General features: G+C 37.2%; 1 protein-coding gene across 1 annotated transcript in view; it reads right to left on the bottom strand.

Moving 5' to 3' along the window:
* LOC134675010 (facilitated trehalose transporter Tret1-like) overlaps window positions 1-23,140 on the bottom strand; it is a 36,225-nt gene extending 13,085 nt beyond the window's left edge. Inside the window, exon 1 of the mRNA XM_063533158.1 lies at window positions 22,959-23,140. The gene's annotated coding sequence lies outside the window, so the exon portion shown is untranslated. The remainder of the gene's footprint in view (window positions 1-22,958) is intronic.
* Between the last annotated feature and the right edge of the window lie 339 nt (window positions 23,141-23,479).

Consider the following 23,479-nt stretch of genomic DNA (forward strand, 5'->3'; position numbering starts at 1 on the left):
ATTTCTGTAAGTCAACTACGCTTGATGGCTGCCTAGAGTTAGACCAAGAAAAGTCGGCAACAACTTTGATAGCCCACGCAATGCAAGTGTTATTTATACGTCACGATTTCATAGAAGTTTGACGTTTATGTGGTGTTCATCAATAAATAAGCAGACGTTCTGGCAACACTGAGTCCCGAAAGATGGCGGCGGCTGTTGCGGGTTCGCTGTGTGGACCGAATAATGAATTGTTTTATTTACCTACAAACAGTAGAATTATAAATAAGAATAAACCAGATTGATGATGTTAAGGAACATCACAGTTTAAAATGACACTTGCAATAAGTGGGCTCTCAAAATCGTTGCAGACTTTTCTCGGTCTGACTCTAGTTGACAATTTGAAATGTTAATTAATACAAGTGTCAATTTTGGGACGCTTTTATCAAGAGCTCATGATTCATGGAAATAACATAAAAATTCTAAATTAAAAAAAGTGTAGTGTATATAGGCACAACTTTAAATCAAATGGCCCAAATATTCATGCATTTGGCTAATCCGATATATCCGATTATGAATTTACAGCTACAAGGCCAATTCTAGTTTCAGTTATTCGATCTGTTTTTAATCTTCTTCTTCTTCCTCGCGTTATCCCGGCATTCTGCCACGGTACATAGGAGCCTGGGATCCGCTTGCCCACTAATCCCATAATGATTAGACATAGGCCTTCCGGAAAGGTTCTCGAGTGGCGACCACGTACCGGAAGGCGCAGCGTGGGTAGACCCCCCACAAGGTGGACTGATGACCTAGTGAAGGTCGCTGGAGGCAAGTGCGTTGCCGGCTGACAAGATGGGAGTACGATTTTTTTTAGGTTTTACTATATACAATATATAAGTAGTTCGTTTTTTTTAGCATTAGAAAAAAGGTAAACGATCTTGATGTGTCTTTTAATTGAAAAACACGTTTTAAAAATAAGTTTTGGCAAATATCTAACAATTATGAATCTAATACGGTCATTTTTATTCTTCTGCTTTCATAAGTTATTATCACAGATTTTTTAAAAGCGTCAAGATCGCTTACCTTCTTTCTAATGCTAAAAAAACGAACTATATTGTGATTTGACTGCAGTCTTCAACGTGTCGAGCTTCTAATTTTTCTTGAGAAGTAAAGTATTCTCTATCATCCATTGAACAATTATTAATTATTACTAGCAATGCACGCACGAGAACTTTCCAAAGTTGCGAAACTTTCCACATGAGAATTTCTCGGTAACTTCTGAGAATGTTCTCGAGAACGAGAATTTATTTATTTATCTTAGTTTATACCATGAATATTCACGATAGTTTAGGTGTAGTATCCTTACCCCCAGAAAATTCCGACTTTTGGTCTACCGCTTCCGGTCAGAAAAATGTATGACGGCCCGGCCAAACGGTCAGACCTAGATGGGGGGTGCTCGACCAAATGTCATAGAGGGACCCTGGCAGTTTTGACGCGGCCATGTTTTATTTAATATGGCAGACTTTTTTTTTAATTTTTCAAGTTTGTCCTAGCGCGCTGAAATTTTGATCACGGAATCTCGGGGTCCCCTAGATACCTATGAACATTTTTTTTTGGAAAAATGCTACAATTGCGGGAAAACTGGCCACTTTTATTTTGTATGGCAACTTTTAAACGGTGCGTGATAGGTGGGGGGTGCTCGACCAAATGTCATAGATGGCTCCGAGACAAAACAAACTGCATTAAAAAAAATCAAAAAGGCCGACTTTTTTTTAATTTTTTCAAGTTGGTCCGAGGGCGCTGAGATTTGGCATGGCGGGAGATAGAGGCCTCTAGTCTAGATTCCTATGATATATTTTTTTGGAAAAAATCCAAGATGGCGGAACAATAAATTTCCATGTTGCAGAATGTTCTGAGAACATTCTCGAGAACGTTTCCGGTTTTTGGGAATGTTCTGCAATTTGTACATTGCTAATTATTACTCATATCAAAGAGAACCAGTAGGTATTTTTCTCCATGAGTTGTTGTTTTGACAACAAACTATAGAAGCGGAGCGTGAATCTCGCGACCTAAACGCGTAAGCGCCATGAATTTGTCTCCTCTATAGATAGTAATAATAATAACTCAATGCTATCATGTATGTTTACTATTATTATGTCACCGAGCACTGACCTTCCAACGGTGTCAGCGCACCCAAGTCACCCGAGTACATAATGTACAAAACAATGCAACAAATATGCAAATATATGCTAAAATGCATAATAGTTTCAAATCCGGTCAGGGATCGTCCATTTTATCATGTGCGTGAAAATGTTACATATTTGCTGTGACTTATTTTTCAAAAATGTTTTTCGATATGATATTTAACTCTACTGACAGCTATTAAAGTTCAAATTTCAACAAATATTTTTTATTATATGCAGTAAGGGGTTAAAGAGACACGTCATAATTGTGTAGTTTTTTCCTAATGCTATCATGGAGCGATCTACGCATTTTATTTTCTGTGTTGCGACTTTTTTTTTGGCATTTAAAGCAGGTGATTATTTTTCTGTGCATATTTTTTATCATTTGTCATAGAAAAGGAATCTCTTATATCTGTAAATCCTCAGAAAATTCGCGTTTATACGGGACAAACGGTAGACAATTTCATGGGTTGCTCCTTATGTCCCCCCCGGTAGGTACCTAACCTATATGGCGAGAATAGCACAACCCCATCTCGTCCCGTGGGTGTCGTATAAGGCGACTAAGGGAAAACTGGCGACAGATATGCATATTGAGCAAGGCTCGCCCGTATCCTTAGTGGGGTCCTTGCTCACAAGAGCTGTGCGCGTGCCACATCGAGAAAAAAAAACTTATATGGCGTATGCCATACTTAGGTACATACTATTTGTACCCTGTACCTGTAAAGGGCTATAACGGTCCATTGTGAACCGTCATGCAATTTATCTCATCCGACAAACAATGACTCAGGCGCGTCCCGATCAGTGCAGTTGACATGCAGTTGACAATTATTAAATGTAGTATGTCATAAATGATAAAAGTATCTTTACTTTAGATTGAACTAGAATTGTAAAGGGGAGGTATATACCTAATCGGCCTATAAGGGAGGACGCTGAGGGCATTAATTAATATGTACTCAGGAATCAGGTCTTCTGTATATTCTTTTAACAAACACAATTTCTGTAAGTCAACTACGCTTGATGGCTGCCTAGAGTTAGACCAAGAAAAGTCGGCAACAACTTTGATAGCCCACGCAATGCAAGTGTTATTTATACGTCACGATTTCATAGAAGTTTGACGTTTATGTGGTGTTCATCAATAAATAAGCAGACGTTCTGGCAACACTGAGTCCCGAAAGATGGCGGCGGCTGTTGCGGGTTCGCTGTGTGGACCGAATAATGAATTGTTTTATTTACCTACAAACAGTAGAATTATAAATAAGAATAAACCAGATTGATGATGTTAAGGAACATCACAGTTTAAAATGACACTTGCAATAAGTGGGCTCTCAAAATCGTTGCAGACTTTTCTCGGTCTGACTCTAGTTGACAATTTGAAATGTTAATTAATACAAGTGTCAATTTTGGGACGCTTTTATCAAGAGCTCATGATTCATGGAAATAACATAAAAATTCTAAATTAAAAAAAGTGTAGTGTATATAGGCACAACTTTAAATCAAATGGCCCAAATATTCATGCATTTGGCTAATCCGATATATCCGATTATGAATTTACAGCTACAAGGCCAATTCTAGTTTCAGTTATTCGATCTGTTTTTAATCTTCTTCTTCTTCCTCGCGTTATCCCGGCATTCTGCCACGGTACATAGGAGCCTGGGATCCGCTTGCCCACTAATCCCATAATGATTAGACATAGGCCTTCCGGAAAGGTTCTCGAGTGGCGACCACGTACCGGAAGGCGCAGCGTGGGTAGACCCCCCACAAGGTGGACTGATGACCTAGTGAAGGTCGCGGGAGTCCGCTGGATACGGGCGGCGCAAGACCGGTCATTGTGGCACTCTTTGGGGGAGGCCTATGTCCAGCAGTGGACGTCCTCTGGCTGATGATGATGATGATGATATACCTTCCAACCCAAAGGGTAAACTAGGACAACTATTAGATATCTTTTAGACATCACAAAGATACGATAACGATATGTTTAAGATCTAACCTGTCAAATTTGACATTTGCGCGATTCTGGAGATACTCTTGAACGATTTCCACAGGATATGACTTAGATATCCAATTCACAATTAACATTCTAACGTAAAAGTGACATTGGTTGCCCGCGAATTGCGCTGCAAAAGAGAACTAGTTGATATCTAAACTATAACGTATCTAGAATGGATCTAGTACGTGTCGTTTCTTGTCTTGAAGTTCGAATACGGCAGTAGGTCTTATTGGGATTAGCCCGGTTTCCTCACGATGTTGACGTTTTGGTTGAAGACTGTCACTTTTGACCCTGACATTATCAGTATCATATTGGAAACAGATCGAATAACTAAAACTCGAATTGGCCTGAATCACGAATCAATCTAACATTTGACGCCCATGATAACTGATACTGATAACAGTGATAACCGACGAGTGTTTGTCAGGAAGCTAAAATTGGCCTTCGATATTGGGATTTAGATTTGTTACTGTTTTGGAAATATAAGTCGCCTTCTGTAGAGTAAAAACCGTTTAATTTTTGACACTAATTAGTGCATAAGGTAAAATATATATGTAAATAATAAATATAAGATAAAAGATTGAAGAACCGATAACCGTTTGTCTTATAATTCTATCTGTAGTGCAGAAAAAGGAGATACAATTCAAAACTTGTCAAATGTCGATGAAAACCTCGATTTAAACGAAACGAGGATTTTAAGCACAGCGACAGACAGAGCCATAAAAACTCATCTCACCGTACACATCAAAATACGAACCACCGAACCAATGAGGGCAGTAGAAACTAATTGGTCGAAACCGAACTTTTGACCGAAACATGATTTTTATACCGAAGTCTACCGAAATCGAAACCGAAACTTCGGTCGAAAACTATAGTCTGTATCCTTAGCTGTATTTAAAAAAGAGTAAACAAAATCTACCCTCAAATGGCTTCTTAAACCAATTGAGGGTACCTAGATGAAAACATTACATGATCAAATAATGTAGGTTAAAGTCAGGTCGTTCAGTGACAGATCCAGGTTGTTTTGTATTTGGTTGTGGTTAGTCAATAAATGTTATTTAACTACCCATAGTCTAATAAAACATGGTCTTCTCTTCCCAGAGTGACACAGGCCTACGTCACACTAACATGGCCGCTATATATAGCGCTATCGCATATTATCATATAGCGCTGTCGCATGATGACGTAGGCTTGTGTCAGTCAGGTGACCTAGAAAAGACGGGAAGAGAGTACCAGGCGGAGTATATTATTATACCATGTAACTACCCGAACTTTTATTTAAGTACCTAAAGATATAGAGTATAAATGGAACCCCAAAACCGTTAGAAGATAAATACAATGCGTCTAGCTCTGCTGTCTAGAGTCCTTATCAAGACATCTGCCATTTTAAGCCTAAATACAAACGTTCCTAAAAATTTACAATGAAGAGATCAACTTGTCATTGGTAAAGAAGTAAGGATTTAGATAACAAATCTACCGCTACTGTATTTTACTATCTATGATTGCGTGAAATCCGAGTTTATGGCATTAAATACCTTGTTGAGATATAAGTCTTATGCGCGCAATAAATGGATCAAATACTAGTAGAGTATTTATTTTAAGTTTTTTTAAGACTGCATCGAGCAAAATCAGTGAAAAAGGCAGTCACCGTTTAGTCGCTAGCGTTCACATCTCTTGATAAAAAAAATTATAATAAATGTCATTATTAACCCAAAGAGTGTGTTTACAACGAATCACCCTTGAAAATCTGAAATATTTTACAATATAATAAATACACTTATGCAAAGTTGTACCTAAAACGAGATGAACGAGTGTCAGCGTTTAGTAAAATTTGTATTAAAAAATCGATGCTCATGCTATAAAATCGAGTGATTTCGAAAGCCAGATAACTGGACTACAACGAATCAGGCTTTTCCTATTTTTCCTCTTAAAGGCTACAGAGAAATTCAATCGTAAACGTAAACTTTCGTAAAATTTCCATACATCCGCCATATCTGTCAAATTCTCCTTTCAATCAGATGCCCGCTGGGCTTGGTTCGAAGCGGACGCGTACCAGGATCTCCCAGACTGACATTTCGTTTTGGAATATACAGGGCGTCCCACGGCGATGCCACATGGAGGGAAAGTACCTTAAATATCATAGATAGCATATTTTGCTGAAAGAAGACTTCATTTTATTTTTAAAACTTAGTAAAGTTGCATTCATACTTTTTTAATTTTTTTTGAAAAAAAATGTATGGAAAAAAATTATCGCGTCATTGGAGGAAAAGTACCTTAATTATTGTACATGAACATCTTACTGAAAGAAGACATTATTTCGATTAAAAAAAACAAGTTGAATTGCATTTTAAATAATTTCATGGTTAAACCGGGAATCGAACCCGCTACACGAGAAAAAAAAATACCTTGTGCCAAAAAAATAATTTTCACATTGAAGCCTTTCGATCGGTATGACAAAGCTACAAGGTATTTTTTTTTTCTCGTGTAGCGGGTTCGATTCCCGGTTTAACCATGAAATTGTTTAAAATGCAATTCAACTTGTTTTTTTTTATCGAAATAATGTCTTCTTTCTGTAAGATGTTCATTTACAATAATTAAGGTACTTTTCCTCCAATGACGCGATAATTTTTTCCATACATTTTTTTTCAAAAAAAATTAAAAAAGTATGAATGCAATTTAACTAAGTTTTAAAAATAAAATGAAGTCTTCTTTCAGCAAAATATGCTATCTATGATATTTAAGGTACTTTCCCTCCATGTGGCATCGCCGTGGGACGCCCTGTATATTGACAGAAATTCATATCCGTATACGAATGATGATACCAGTGAAAAACTGTGTTCAAAATAAATAGGGTAAATAAATAACGTCACACGGAGATCTAGAGTCATTAAAATTTCGATTTCTTTTTATTCACAAGTCATAATACTTAAAAAATATAACAAATTATTTAATAAAATATATGAATACAACCAAATCAGTGTAATTAGCTTCTTCAATTCAATTCAATTCAATTCAATACTTTATTTCCAAGAAATAAATAATAATATTTCCTAATTCACTTAAAATGAAAAAAGTTTGAAGATTTGTTATTTCTTATTGGAATAAATTTTCATTGTGCTGGTATTCATGTTACGTCATTTTAAAAACATATATGACATTATGTCAATATAATAGATAAACAATTTATCAACAAAATTCTTCACATTTTAGCCTAAGCAATATAAATTATTAAAATTTTATTTATGAAGACGGAGCAATGTTGTTCACATAATTTCAGCAATAAAATTCTTAGTTTCAACTAGTTCTGTTGCTATTCTAAGAGCTATCACGAGCTCTGAAAGTTAATTCAATGATATATCATCAAGAAATTGAAATCAAGACTCGACCTGCAGTCTCAGCGAGTTTTTGTGGCTACATATACTTATTATCAGTTGAAAGGCAGTGGTCTGGTTTACGAGTACCTATATTGGTTTCATGTGACGATGTTTATATAAATGTATCTATCAAACAACAACGTGCTTTTATTTCATTGATATTCGTTGCAAAACGATAACTCAGTAACGAAATAAAATTATGAGAAATGCCTTTGGTTTTATTCAGTGAACGTTTATATTTATGAGGTCGTTTATTATAAGGTCTTATGTCTTATCAGCGTGGCTTTGGCCTTTGGACATTTTTGTAATGCTTTGTAATAAGATAGGTGAGGTATCTACTTATATCCCTAATTGTAATAACCTTTTTTGAAATGAATTACAATTTAATTATTTAAATAAAAAAGTGGTCCACAAAAATATACATCCGCTCGGTCCGCTAAAATAATATAAGTGCCCTTCATAATATTAAGTAGGTATATTTAAGATTAACAATCAGTAAACATCATTAATTATGCTCAAATGGTTATGTTTCAGTACAAATTGGGTGAGATATTTCGGACATAAAACCTAAAGGTAAAAGTACAATTTGCTAAGTAAACTGTCAATCTACATTAATTATTATAATAGATAGACTCTTAGAGGTCAGCTTACTGAAGATTATGAACAACATATAGGTACTTTCTAAATAAAATACAATTTGTTTTTCCATGACTCATGTAGGCCTTATTTTACTAGACCATTTAAATTGGAGATGAAATTAATTCATGATAAAAGGTAATAAGGCCCGGTAGGGTGCGCCAAAGTTCATATAAAATTGCAAATTCGATTATTGAAACTCCGAAAATGTATCTCATATAATTTTACATCCTAATGATCATTGTACATTTTCATTTTAAACAATACTCATTGGAACTTCGAATTTATTATATTCATAATATCATTCTACATAAATATCTCTATTACTAAAATTTATGCATATATTATTACTCGACATGTCGATTTTGACATATTTGATTTTATTTATAACAAAATGCACCTGTAGGTCAAGTCAGGTTAAAATCCTGCCAGAAAGGTGGGTTAGGTTAGAACTGCGACCCTCACAGAACCGAAATGCTCCCAGAAAGGTAGGTTAGGTTAGGTTAGAACTGCGACCCTCACAGAATCGAAATGCTGCCAGAAAGGTGGGTTAGGTTAGGTTAGAACTGCGACCCTCACAGAACCGAAATGCTGCCAGAAGGGTGGGTTAGGTTAGGTTAGAACTGTAACCCTCACAGAACCGAAATGCTGCCAGACAGGTGGGTTAGGTTAGGTTAGAACTGCGACCCTCACAGAACCGAAATGCTGCCAGAAAGGTGGGTTAGGTTAGGTTAGAACTGTGACCCCCACAGAACCGAAATGCTGCCAGACAGGTGGGTTAGGTTAGAACTGCGACCCTCACAGAACCGAAATGCTGCCAGAATGGTGGGTTAGGTTAGGTTAGAACTGCGACCCCCACAGAACCGAAATGCTGCCAGAAAGGTGGGTTAGGTTAGGTTAGAACTGCGACCCTCACAGAACCGAAATGCTGCCGGAAAGGTGGGTTAGGTTAGGTTAGAACTGCGACCCTCACAGAACCGAAATGCTGTCAGAATGGTGGGTTAGGTTAGGTAAGAACCTCACAGAACCGAAATCCTGTGACCCTCACAGTGAGCGAGCGTAGCGAGAGCAAATGCTCGCCTTAGTCTTCGAGAAATTCTTACAAATAACATTATGGGCACAGATACATTCTCAGTGACAATATTATGAGTAAAAAAAAACGGATTATGTATCGTTATGAATAATGTAGGTAGTAGCACAAAAAACTATTAAAAAAATATATGAGTAACAAGTTTCGGAGAAACGATGATTATGACTACAAAGCGGTATTATTAGAAATATTCGAATAATGAATTGTATATGAGCCAATATGGACCCGGCCCGGTAATATTCTCTGTTATTCTTGAACTTGTACTATGACTAGGAAGGCCCACTGACAGTGCAAGTAACAAGGCCCGGTTCCGAACCAACATGGTATGGCTTTTTTTATAAAACGTGTATTTTTCAAAAGCGCCGGAATATTTTTATAACTATTTTGGTACATGAAGAAACATGAACAAATGAGAAATCTATATTGAATTGAATTGGTAATAATATCCTGATTATTTATAAAACTATTTCAGTTAAAATAAAGGTGGGCCTTATATGCCTCACCTAACCCTATTCGTTCACATTTAGATCCTATAGCTATATTTGGTCACCTTGGCCGTCACTATCTATTTGATACCGATTGTACTAACAATTAAAAGTACAGCTCATATGTACTTTTTCCTGTACTGAAACTTATAAAGTATGCCCACCAAATACGCTCATAAGAACGATATATTCTATAGATATAGGCTATGAACTATCTAATGATATACAGGGTGTAATCGTTAAGTGTAGCCAGGCTATAATTCCGTAAATATAACAGATATCAGAAAACTTCAAATTGATATCGAAAGTGCGTTACCCAATGAGTAAAATTACATTAATAACTTTTTTTTTAAATAAAAACAGAAATATCCCACACATCAACTCTACTCTAAGACATTAACTCACAAACCCTCCCATACATTTAGTACGACGACTCACCATTCAAAGAACGTTGGTGTCGTAAGAGATAAAACTGCTTGAGATTCATTATTTGCGATGATAAACTGAAAGAATAAATTTATTATTTCATAAACGGTAGTTTTATTATTTTATTACAGTGAGGGGTGAGTCGTCGTACTAAATGTATGGGAGGGTTTGAGGTTAATGTTTGGGATATTTCTGCTTTTATTTAAAAAAGTTATTAGGGATCATCCATTAATTACGTCACATGAATTTCTAGGTTTTTTGGCCCCTCCCCCCCTCCTTGTCACACTTGGTCACATTTTGCAACTCCCTCCCCACCTGGTGTGACGTCACATTTTAGGTAATTTTGTTTTCAACGAAATCGGCAGTACTAACTCGGCATTATTTAAAAAAAAAAATTTTTGGTAAAATAAATATATATAATTTTATAACACAAAACCAATTAGGAACGAAAATTACCTACACACTTCCAAAACCTCATTATTGAAATGTACTGCGAATAAAAAAATATAAATTAATTTTCGGTTACTGATGAATAGTGATGAAGTTAAAGTGACGTCACAGTGTTTGTGACTCCCCCTCCCCATGTCACAACATGTCACATTTTCTTGACCCCCTCCCCCCCAAACGTGTGACGTAATTAATGGATGACCCCTTAATGTAATTTTACTCATTGGGTAACGCACTTTCGATAACAATTTGAAGTTTTCTGATATCTGTTATATTTACGAAATTATAGCCTGGCTACACTTAACGATTACGCCCTGTATAAGTTACTTCGGGACGTGTCATGGTCATGGCCCAGAACCCATACTATCCGGGACACAGTTCTTTAATATTATGTGGGGCTAAAAAGGCCCTCTGTCAGTGCAGGTGACAAGGCCCGGTCCCGGGCCTTATTGAACGTATGAGATGGAATAGTAAATTTAAATATTTTAATATAGGTAATTATGAGTTTTTTGATTTCCCGATAAGTTTTAAGTAAGCATCACTTACTGACTTACAAAAGTATAAGCGTAGTACCTGCATTCTATTAGATGTTTTTAAAGCCTTATTATCAATAGAGCTTTAAAAATTAAGTTATAAGTAAAATATAATAAGCGTGTTTAGTTGTAAAAAATATGTTACAAGACCTATTTAAAACTAATGAAGGGATAATTTTAGATATAAGTAGTTCATTTCTTATATCTTTAATAATAAAACTCCTAGTTTTAATTTGGTCTATGTCTACAAACCGCATACCTACCATCGCACACCACCACACTGTTAACTGACAGTTCGTAAACCTTATTACAAAAGGCATAAGGTCTACCGATGGACAGATCAGAGCGTCGCCGTTTCTACCTATCTTAATGCAAAAGTCAACAACGAAAATAAAATAATTACCTAATACGTCACATACCTATGACATGACATGAACAAACAAGGAAAGCTATATATAAAAAGTGTTTTTTCTCTGTCTTCTCACAGAGGAAAGTTTGACAGTTTTAATTCCTCAAAGGAGGTCAGTAGTTAACACTAAACTCGAAACAGCACCTTTAAAAAAACATGAGGGGTCACTGACCTGTCCCAGTAAATTGAGGTAGTGTGCGTGAGCTGCGTTTGTGCGTGAAATGGGGTAATTTGACAGAATCTGAAAATTTACCCTCCTCTACGCCCTCTTAAGAGCCAACAGGAGTGGTCATTTCTCCATACAAACGTACTCGACTGTTTCCTCCGTGGGTTTTGGTGCTAAGAGCAATGATTTCAACACAGATTAATATTGTCAATACTGTGTCGAACCGTTTTGCTTTTTTGATATTTTTGTCTTTTAAGGCGCTAGGAGCCCTTCAAAAATGGCCAAAATGGCCTAATTGACTATGCCGCAATGAGAGGCGTAGTATTCAAAACTGATATCAATTAGCCAAAAAAGCAAAACGGTCCGACACATATCATTTCATAATCATTTAGATTTCTAAGTTTGGTTAGGATTGGTTAAGTTTTGGAGGAGGAAACAGTCGAGTACGAAACCCACAGACCAACCCCTAGAGGTGGTTTTCTGTGACGAAACCTCGATTTTTGAGATTTTTACGCAGGATTTTTCACCTTGTCCTTATCGCACTAGTTTTAGGAGCCGCTTCCGTTAGCGAGACGGGTATATTTACCTAAAATATTTAAAACTCAGCTCCTGTTTCGTTTTAAATCGTATGTAAATACAGTAGATTTTGCAGTGCGTCAGAAATGTTTGCTGAAGCGCGCACGGATAGTTTGAAGCAATCATCCGTAAAAGATTTGCCTTACAATTTTGAATACAACGGAGGTAATTTTTACGTTCAGGTACTAATAATAAATTAATAAGTAAGTTTTTACAAGCCGTACGTCACCTGCAATAATATGTTACACAACGAACTATAAGAGTGTGTCACATATTTTTGCGGCCTTCGAAGAGTAACATATTATTGGTGATGACTGTACGTAATACGTAGGCTGTTCCATAAGTCTTGCAATGGAAGGAATCTAACAAGCTTTGACATGTATGACTGAGCGTATGGTTATCTGCCACTAATTACAAGTTCTTACATGATGTGTTTGTTGGGCCTGCCAGCAGTGATAGTCGGTAAATAGATCGAAACAATTGTGAAAAGGGTAACCGCGAGTACAGAGTGATTTTCTATTATAATTTCAAACGTGGATTATTTTACCAAGAGTGCCACGAGGGAAATGTTCGGTGCCTTTGGTAAAGAGTGCCCTTCCCTTTCTACCGTATTCAGGTGGTACAAGGAATTTCAAAGAGGCAACTATAATTTAGACGACGACGAAAGACCGGGCCGACCCTTTACAAGCAGGACCCAAGAAAACATAGACGCTGTTAGAAAACTGATAACTTTAATAAGCGAATTACGTGCAGGCAGATTGAGGACATTCTCCACATTAGTGCATCAACACTTAATTCAATTTTACACGAAGACCTTAAAGTTAAAAAGTTATGTTCTCTCTGGATCCCTCATCTGGGCAGTTGGCACCTCCACCATCATAACGCTCCTGCTCATCGTGCGATTAGAACTCGGGAGTTTTTGGAGCAATCGGGGCTTACTGTGTTGTACCATCCGTCTTATAACCCCGACCTTGCACCGTGCGATTTTGGTCTCTTCCTGCTGATCAAGAGCCAATTAAAAGGACGACGGTTTGCAACTGATGACGAGCTAGTGAGTGCATGGGATGAAGCCTGCGCCACTGTCACAAAGGAGCGGTGGAAGGTCATGTTTGATACATGGTTGGAACGCATGCATAAGTGTATTAACAGTGATGGTTTTTATTTTGAAAAAGCTTAATAAGAAGTTACACTTTTGCAAGACTTATGGAACAACCTACGTATATGTCAATTTATATAAGACTTTCGAGCGTTAACTTTTCTTTTACAAATGTAGTATAGAGAATATCAAGTAGTTATTTTATTAGCATTTACCTAATAAAAAATTAGTCCCCACTAAATCACAATTCCAATTAACCACTTCGGTAACACTTACGTAGCAACCACCACCAAGGAGAAGTTTCCAAAGTTGCGAAATATTCCATACTGAATGTTCTCAGAACTAAAATTTTACGAACCATATAAATTATTCAGGAAGTCGCTGGACACCGCCGTTATCAATTATTTTAACTGACTGTCTTATTTACGAGTTTATTAAAATAATACTAATAGTACATTTTTTGATAATTCTCATAGGAAATGTTCTCATTGGAAATTTAATTTAAATTCTCGTGTAAGTTTCCGGAGATTCCCGAAAATATTACAGAATTTTTGAGAATGTTCTGCAACTTGTACATTGCTACACTTACGTCGCTGAAATTATCTTGTTCTTATTGTAGCACTTTTATGAACTCTCTATCCTTCTGGTAGCACTTTTATGAACTCTCTATCCTTCTGGTAGCACTTTTATGAACTCTCTGTCCTTCTGTGGCCTATTTTATAAAGCTACAAGTTACAATTTACAAGCGGAAGTCTCTTTCTAACCCTATGTGTTAGAACGAGACTTCCGCTTGTAAATTGTAACTTGTAGCTTTATAAAATAGGCCACTGGTAGCACTTTTGTAAACTCTGTCCTTCTGGTAGCACTTTTGTAAACTCTGTCCTTCCGGTAGCACTTTTGTAAACTCTGTCCTTCTGGTAGCAATTAAGTCGGAAATTCTCTTTATCTTTACAGATAATCAGATGCTGCGACCCACACAGCACAACTACTAATGAAAACTAATCGCCGATAATTGATCTTAAAGGCCGTCTCATACGGAGATCTTATTCATCGATAGATGTACAACCTGCAATAATATGTTACTCTTCGAAGGCCGCAAAAGTACATGACACGCTCTTATGGCTCTACAAATAAGATCGTGTCGGATATTTTTGCGGCCTTCTATGTGTAACATATTATTGCAGGTGACTGTACGACCGCACGGGTAGGTAGGTTTTCTAATAATTTGTTAAACCAAGTAGTGAAAATGTTAGACTATATTATATATTTGTAATCTACTCACAAAGCTCTCATTTGATACCCCACATGGTACTTATGCTGAAAACAAAAGTTAAAAACTTTGTACTGCCGACTTTATGACGTCATAAAAACTCATTCTACCGCAAGCGACAACATGCATTTGGATAATATAATCAGTAGACCATGCTAATTCCAACAATACCACTTGTCGGTATAAACCTTTTCGGTCCTACGAAAATCGCAAATAAGGTAGTTTCTACGAATTGGCCTCTCCACTAACCTCACAGAGGGCCATATTTTTCTATCTGAAAAACGCAATTCTGGAAAATTTCCGTCGGCCCTTCAGTAGGTGGAAATACTGTCAGCAAGTCATTTTAGGTCAATAAAACTTATCGACTTCCCTACATAATTAACTAATTATCTTAGTTCAAAAGTAATTACAGTCAAAACATATCAAATGAGGTCAAAGATCACATACCTAATTACTCGTATCTAAAAAGATACGACGTTACCTATTTACCTAAATGTATAAAAAAACCCGTCAAGTGCGAGTTGGACAGACAGACAGACTATATGTATGTTTTTGAAAATAAACAACTCCGATGAAGTGCATCTCGCTTGTACTTACCAATATCTGTCAGTACGAGAGAGATGAATTAAAGTGAGTTACTTTACACAGTCGTTAGCGAATGTGTCATTGTCCAAACTCGTGGTAAGGATACTTTTCCTTTCCTTTCCAACCAATTCAATATTGTTACCCCACGAGGCACACGACGCCACCGTTTTAAGTCAACCGCCAGGTGGCTTGGGTTCGACGACGGTGCCGCCCTTCCACACATCGATTGAAACCACTTTTCTACCCTACCCACATATGTATTACCTAACCCTTTGCCTATGTACTTATGATTGTTTTAATGTAATAAATTTTTGGACTATATTATTACCCCTGTGACAAAATATTTTTGGACAAAAATTAAGTAAATAAAGCAAATACCGATAAATCTTAGATACCATCTCTATATTAGTTATATTACTACCATACTATTATAATACCTGTTACTTTGTTGAAATTATAATAAATCACTTTTTGGTGTCACGTTCGTACTGAAGTGTCCACTTCAACATTTCCAACAACTATCGACTAATACCAACGTTTCAAGATAATAATATATCGACTTAGATAATACTTTAACTAAGTGCTTAGATAATACCAGAAATATTTGATTCAAATGAAGGAAAACTTACTTAGGCCCACTTGCACCATTCCACTAACCCGGGGTTAACCGGTTAAACCTGGCGTTACCATGGTTACCAGTACAATTTGACATTAGATTAATGGTTTAACCGCTTAATCCCGGGTTAGCGAAATGGTGCAAGTGGGCCTTAATGTAAATAGGTGTATTTCTACTTCCATAAAAAATGAAATCCAGGGAAAAACAAACATGTAATAGAAATTTATTTACATAGGGGAGACCGAGGTGAGTTGTGACAGAAGAGAGTTGTGACATTGTCAATTTTTTGGAATCTAATAACTGTTAGCGAGCTCGCAACCGTGTGCGTTTGTTAGCTCGTAACTTGAACTAACAAACGCGCGCTATTGCGACCTAGTTTTTAGTTAATAGATCCCAAAAGATCGAATATGTCACAACTCTCCTCTGTCAAAACTCACCTCGGTCTCCCCTAGTAGGTAAAGGTAAGTAAGGGGTGTTTAACTCTTAGCTAAATTTTGCTATTTATACTTCGCAAAAAATGTTGGCTCTCCCATAGAAAATATCAACATCTGATCTCTGAGCAGCTAAAATGTGTGAAGCAGATCATTTATTTCGCGCCGAAAACACATTTGTGATCAAATCGCAAAAAGATCCAATTTTATTTAATCTTATTATGATGAACCTACTACAATTTATATTACTAATCACAGAATCACAAATATACCTAGCATCAATTCAAGATGGCGAACTTTTCACTGAAATTGCATGGTAGTCGATTTTGAGGTTTTCTTTTTTCGCGCGCTATTACTATTCGATGATGTGTTTCTTTTTGTGACCCATCATCTGCGACGTCATAGGTAAAAACATTATAGATTAGTGCATAATTGTTTTCCATCGTAATTTCAAGGAAATTTACGAACGTGTCTTGCTATTTCAGCCAGTTATTACAATAATTACTGACGTTGACTGAACTAGCATGACAAATACGAACGTTTACGAGAAAATACGATGGAAATAAATTACCTATGCACTACATCCGTAGTCATGATTATGACATTCATGACTGTCGAATTTATGATTGGAATTGACAGCTGCATGTTTATTGAAACGCGACAGTAAATTGTCACAAGACCTTGCCGTATTTATGAGTTCCGACAATTTCTTTCTGGCATTCTGGCATTGACACAATTTCGTCGTCGACTGCAGTCAGGTAGTCATCAATGTTAAATCCTCATAATATGCCAAATTATTCAAAGTTTACAAATTAGAATACAAACAAATTAAAGAGCGATAAGTTTTACATAAATACAAAAACGCCGGAGGACGCTGGATGCGGGTCGCTTCCAACCGGTACGAATGGAGGTCCAAGGGGGAGGCCTATGTTCAGCAGTGGACGTCTTATGGCTGAGATGATGATGATGATGATGATGAAATACAAAATGTCTATTCGTTCTATTTTTTTAGCTTCAAATTTCATTAAGCACTAGTAGCCTCGTAAGGCCGACTATACCAAATTTTCTAGCTTTTAATTGAAACCTTGTTTTATATTGGGATATATTTCGTTTGATAGAGGAAGCAATTAAACAAAAGAAATGCTACTTTATTTAGTTTATTAAGCGTCACTTGCACCATCCCACTAACCCGGGATTAACCCGTTAAACCTGGAGTTACCATGGTTACCAGTACAATTTGACACTGGATTAACGGTTTAACCGCTTAACCCCGGGTTAGTAGATTGGTGCAAGTGGTCCTAAGGGTTCTAATCAGATTGAAATGAAGTGTGCATTTTAATGCACACTGGGCCTTACGAGGTTAGATTAGACCAGATGCACTCACAGCACGGCTCCAGGAACCGGATAGCAAAATACTTAAAAAATATATCCGGATGCTACGAAAATTTACGTGATTTCCGTACATTATTTTAAGTTTCGATTGGAGTTTTCTATCAAATAGCTAGGCCGGTAGGCCCCTTGGCGTTTTTCTGCCTTTAGAGGAAAAAGCAAGATGGAAACCATATCGCAACCTTAGATACTTAACGCGATACTTTATTATGACATTTGCGGAAGAAAGGGTAACTAAGGGCCCTCCCACATCTGGCGTCTTTCGAGCGTCGGCGTCTACATTTCTATGGCCGACGTCGACGCAACGTCGACGCAGCGTCGACGCAACTGCGCAGCGACGTCATTTTCCATAGCGCTGGACCGACGCCGACAGACGCCGACGCTCGAAAGACGTCAGATGTGGGGGGGGCACTAAGTAGTAGTGCAAACAGGATAAATGGCTACGTTGCTTAAGGCTCCTCTTCACGTTGGGCCAACGCCAACGCCAACGAGGGACGCAGCCATGCGGTAGAATGAGATAGCAATATCACTTGCTCCCTCTAACGCATAAATGCGTCCCTCGTTGGCGTTGGCGTTGGCCCAACGTGAAGAGGAGCCTTAACATTAGGTATGTAGATTTTAACCATTTCTGAAGGCTGTACGAGTAGGTATACATTACAACACCAGCAGGTGTATTATGAATTCATACAGGGTCATTTTTAGGGTTCCGTACCCAAAGGGTAAAACGGGACCCTATTACTAAGACTTCGCTGTCCGTCCGTCCGTCCGTCCGTCCGTCCGTCCGTCCGTCCGTCTGTCACCAGGCTGTATCTCACGAACCGTGATAGCTAGACAGTTGAAATTTTCACAGATGATGTATTTCTGTTGCCGTTATAACAACAAATACTAAAAACAGAATAAAATAATGATTTAAATGGGGCTCCCATACAACAAACGTGATTTTTGACCAAAGGTTAGCAACGTCGGGAGGGGTCAGTACTTGGATGGGTGACCGTTTTCTTTTTGCTTTTTTTTGTTTTTTTTTTGCATTATGGTACGGAACCCTTCGTGCGCGAGTCCGACTCGCACTTGCCCGGTTTTTTGGACCATTAGCCATTAGCGGGGTGATTAGATAGGTCATACTGAACAACTTTTTCTGGCACCAACCCCGAAAACCCTAAAAAAAATTTGGCCTTCCAATAGAAACAATACTTTTAACTGTAGAGATACACAGTAAAGTACGGGGGTGGCGGTCTTGTAGATACTTTTTGAGCTTTGTTTCATGTGGTTTCATCCACTACTAATACTTTGTTCTAATTTTAGTTGAAGAGTGCCTAATTATGCCTTACTGCCGTATTCGAACTTCAAGATATTCACAAGAGATCAATATATTAGATCCATTCTAGATACGTTATAGTTTAAATATCAACTAGTTCTCTGTTGCAGGGCAATTCGGGCAACCAATGTCACTTTTACGTTAAGTAGCGTAAGATATCTATCTCCAGAATCGCGCAAATGTCATATTTGACAGGTTAGATCTTAAACATATCGTTATCGTATTTTGGTGATGTCTAAAAGATGTCTAATAGATGTCTATCTCAAAATCCGAATTGGGCCCTTAGAGGATAATTCCACGATATTGCATTATGCACATTTTAACCAGTTTTGAAGGTTGTATGCGTTTCAACGCCAGTTTACATTCACAAAGGTCGCGGGAAGGAAACACCTGCAGTGAGGAAAAGTTTTAATGTTGCAGGAAAAAAACGGAAAGAATTTAAATAGGTATTGTTCATAAATAACTGACATTGTATTTATCTTGTATAAGGTGACTAACACACTGACGCCGCAATCTGACGCGCTGGACGAATTTCCTTTGGTCACAGAATAAATAATAGTTCTAGCTAGGTACAGAAGACTCACTCTCTAACAAAACGCGTCTGTTACGATCAGGACAGATATGGCCGCTAGGTGGCGACAGCGCCACGCGCGGCTTATGGCAAACCCCAAAATTGGGGTCGAACGGATGAACTTTTAGCTACCTGTAGCAAAGCGACGAAATCACGGAGTGAGACACGCCTGCTTTGGTGTTAATTGCTCGGAGCAATGCCAGTGGGGAGACACTCCTGACTTCGGGCAAACTCGGCCCCGTTCGGCTCAGCATTGCTCCGAGCAATTATTAGGGTTGGCACCACTTGACTTCCTTTTGCGTGCACGACCACAGATAAGATAATGACTAGAATTTTGACAACCCTAAATAGCCGAAAGGTATAGTGCCATAAGTTAGAAGGGATATCATGATTCGACCCTGAAACGCTGTCAAACTCCGGTTTCGTAGGAAGTGACCTTTCTGTACGGTAGTATTCTATTAGTTATTCTGTGAGCCGAACGGAGCCGAGTTTGCCCGAAGGCAGGAGTTTCGCACCCCTGCCTTGGAACGTCACAATAAGTCAACATGTTAACAATTTGTAATAGTTTGTATTTACATCCCCTCGTTTATAGTACAGTCATTATATCCAAAAAACCTACCCTACCCGTGAATAATTAGTTCTTGGATTTTTTTTTCGTAGGGCCCTCGGGGGGGTCACTGGGAGTGTAAATTCAAAAAGTAGGCTGAATCAGGCTCCTGCGTATATTCGAAAAATGGTTTTTTTCCAAAAAAACGGTTTTTCTTCAATAACTCGGCCATTTTTGATTTTACAGTAAAACCGTAAGAACAAAAATTGTAGGAAATTTGATTCTCTACAAGTTAGTCCAGTCATTATATCCAAAAAACCGTCCCTTTCCGTGAATAATCAGTTCTTGGATTTTTTTTCGTACGTCCCTCGGGGGAATCACTGGGAGTGTAAATTCAAAAAGTAGACTGAATCAGGGTCCTGTGTATATTCGAAAAACGGTTTTTCTTGAATAACTCGGTCATTTTAGATTTTACAGTAAAACCGTGAGGACAAAAATTTTAGAAAATTTGATTCTCTACAAGTTTGGTCCTCACAATTTTTCTTCTAGGATCGATAGTTTGGAAATAAAATTTGAAAAAAGCGACAAATTCAAAATATTTTCAACATCTCGTTTATTTTCAACTTTACGACATAAATGAAGAGGACTAAACTTGTAGAGAATCAAATTCTGAACAATTTTGGTTCCTACCTCTTTTCCCCCAAAATCGATATTTTAGAAATTAAACCTGAAAAACGCGACAAATTCAAAATATGTATTATCATTATCTCCTATGTTCCACGCTTTACGGCATAAATGAAGGGAAACAAACTTGTAGAGAATCAAATTTTCTAAAATTTTTGTCCTCACGGTTTTACTGTAAAATCTAAAATGACCGAGTTATTCAAGAAAAACCGTTTTTCGAATATACACAGGACCCTGATTCAGTCTACTTTTTGAATTTACACTCCCAGTGATTCCCCCGAGGGACGTACGAAAAAAAAATCCAAGAACTGATTATTCACGGGAAGGGTCGGTTTTTTGGATATAATGACTGGACTAACTTGTAGAGAATCAAATTTCCTACAATTTTTGTCCTTACGGTTTTACTGTAAAATCAAAAATGGCCGAGTTATTGAAGAAAAACCGTTTATTTGGAAAAAAAACATTTTTCGAATATACGCAGGAGCCTGATTCAGCCTACTTTTTGAATTTACACTCCCAGTGACCCCCCCGAGGGACCTACGAAAAAAAAATTCAAGAACTAATTATTCACGGGTCAAAATCTATAATGACTGTACTATTAGTGTTCTTAACAAAAGAACCAAGTTGAAGGGATCACGTTGTATTGAACAACACCCGGCTAATATGCCCTTGCCCCATATGTTAGAAAGAGATAGATGCTTTGTGTCGACAACTGTCGTTTCAGGCTAGGTACAGTCAGCGGTATAAATAGCTAAGTAGGTGCTCAAAAGGATTTCTTGTCAAACAAAGACAATATACGGACCGAGTCAACCGAGACCGCGACCGATATGGCAATACAAATGTGATGTTCAATGGGTAAAGGTACCTTATGGTGGTTGGCGCTTACGTCGCGTAGCACCGCATTACTCAAGGAGCGTCGTTAATAATAGGGTAAGCGCCAACCGCCATAAGGTACCTACCTCCCACGGGGAACGTCACTAATTTATTTGGACTTGGTAGGTAATACCATCGAACTGACCTGATGACGGAACCCGAAGATGAATATCTAGTCATAACCTATGGCCACTATACTCTGGCAAGCCAACTTTGTCAGCATAAAAGAGCGCAAAATGTATATAAAGAAATCATTCCTTCGCGCCCTTATTTTAAAAAATTTGCAGTATTTCTATTGACAAAGCTGGCTTATCAGAGTATAATAGTAGGTACACCTCTTGATGTTGGGCTGATTAATGATTTGTTTTGACGAGTGTTTTGTATGTGGGTAGTTTCCCAAAATGTAGTTTTGACAGAGATTAGAATTTACTTTTATCTACTATCACTTTTATCAGTTACATTTTTTGTTTTATTTCATGTATTGTAATTGAAGACGATATTTGGTTCAGTTGCTTCAAATACCTACTTAACTAATAACGAAATGTCGCTTAACTTCAAACTCTGGTAAATCCATTCGACTCTCAGCAAATATCTACCCTAATAGGGTAAGTACTTTTTTAATACCTAAATCGTAGAAGGTAGATACAAATATTAAAAATAAAAATAAACCAACTTATCTATAAAATAAAACTAAATTAAAACTAATCGTATAATCTCACGGATGGATTCACGTGAGTTTAAAGTTAAGCGACTCAATTATGATAATGACTAAAACTCATGTTAAGACGACACAAACATTAACACGTATTAAAATTTAAATAATAATTCATAGTTTAATAGGCTCATAAAATATGTATAGGCACATTAAAACTAAAATAAAATTTTAAGAAAAACATTGCGGAAGTATTCGTACCTACGTTTACGGCGAAATTTGGCAACAATTTCGAATATATTACGTGTGGGTGGACTCACGCACTAAAAGTTTGCGAATCTGTCGAAAATAAACACGATGTTCTACAATAGGCAATATCACAAATAAATGCTTAAAAAATTGCAAAAAGTTCGTCTATACGACATCCTTTCAAAAATAATGGGGTAGGCTGAATAGAGTGTACCTAAACGTCAATGTTTATTTTTAAATTGAACTTGACTTCTACGATATGTCATAAGTCATAAATATTTACAAGCGATGATAAAAACGAGATTCTTTTATTGATTTTTAAAGTGAACCGGCTAGACTGTTTTAATATTAATATTTAAAAATTTAATTTATTACGTAACTAAAAAAATACTTACCAGAAATAAAAGGTAAAATTAAAAATAACACGACACTGATCACAGAACGGAGCGGAACTAAAATAATCGAACGTAATGATAAAGTGTTCGATTTTTAAATTATGTAACGAGTTCCCATTGGCGCGTTCGGAGCGAGTGGCGCGCGCAGCATCCACGCTTGATTTTGGAACACTGACTAAATAAATTCAAATTGCGTACGGTCTGTACTACACCAATTGTTACATATTTCACCTCCAGCCGCCAAGCTATTTTGAGCACAATTGTTAACCTAAATAGACATTATAATCGCGTGCATTGTTGTATGTATTTTTAGGTTAACTCTTGTTTGGCCAGCGCTGTTTACTTCCAATACTCGTACATGTAAAATTGTTTGTTCCAGGCTTTTAGCTAATCTCCGTAACATCGGACGTCGTTTATCTAATATCTAATGCAAACATTTTTACACATTAACTGATAACATTTACTAAATTTTACTATAAAGCGCGTGGCGCGATAATAATATATAATTCCGCAGTTTTTCA

The sequence above is a fragment of the Cydia fagiglandana genome, chromosome 21 (genome assembly GCF_963556715.1).
Source record: "Cydia fagiglandana chromosome 21, ilCydFagi1.1, whole genome shotgun sequence".
NCBI lineage: Eukaryota > Metazoa > Arthropoda > Insecta > Lepidoptera > Tortricidae > Cydia > Cydia fagiglandana.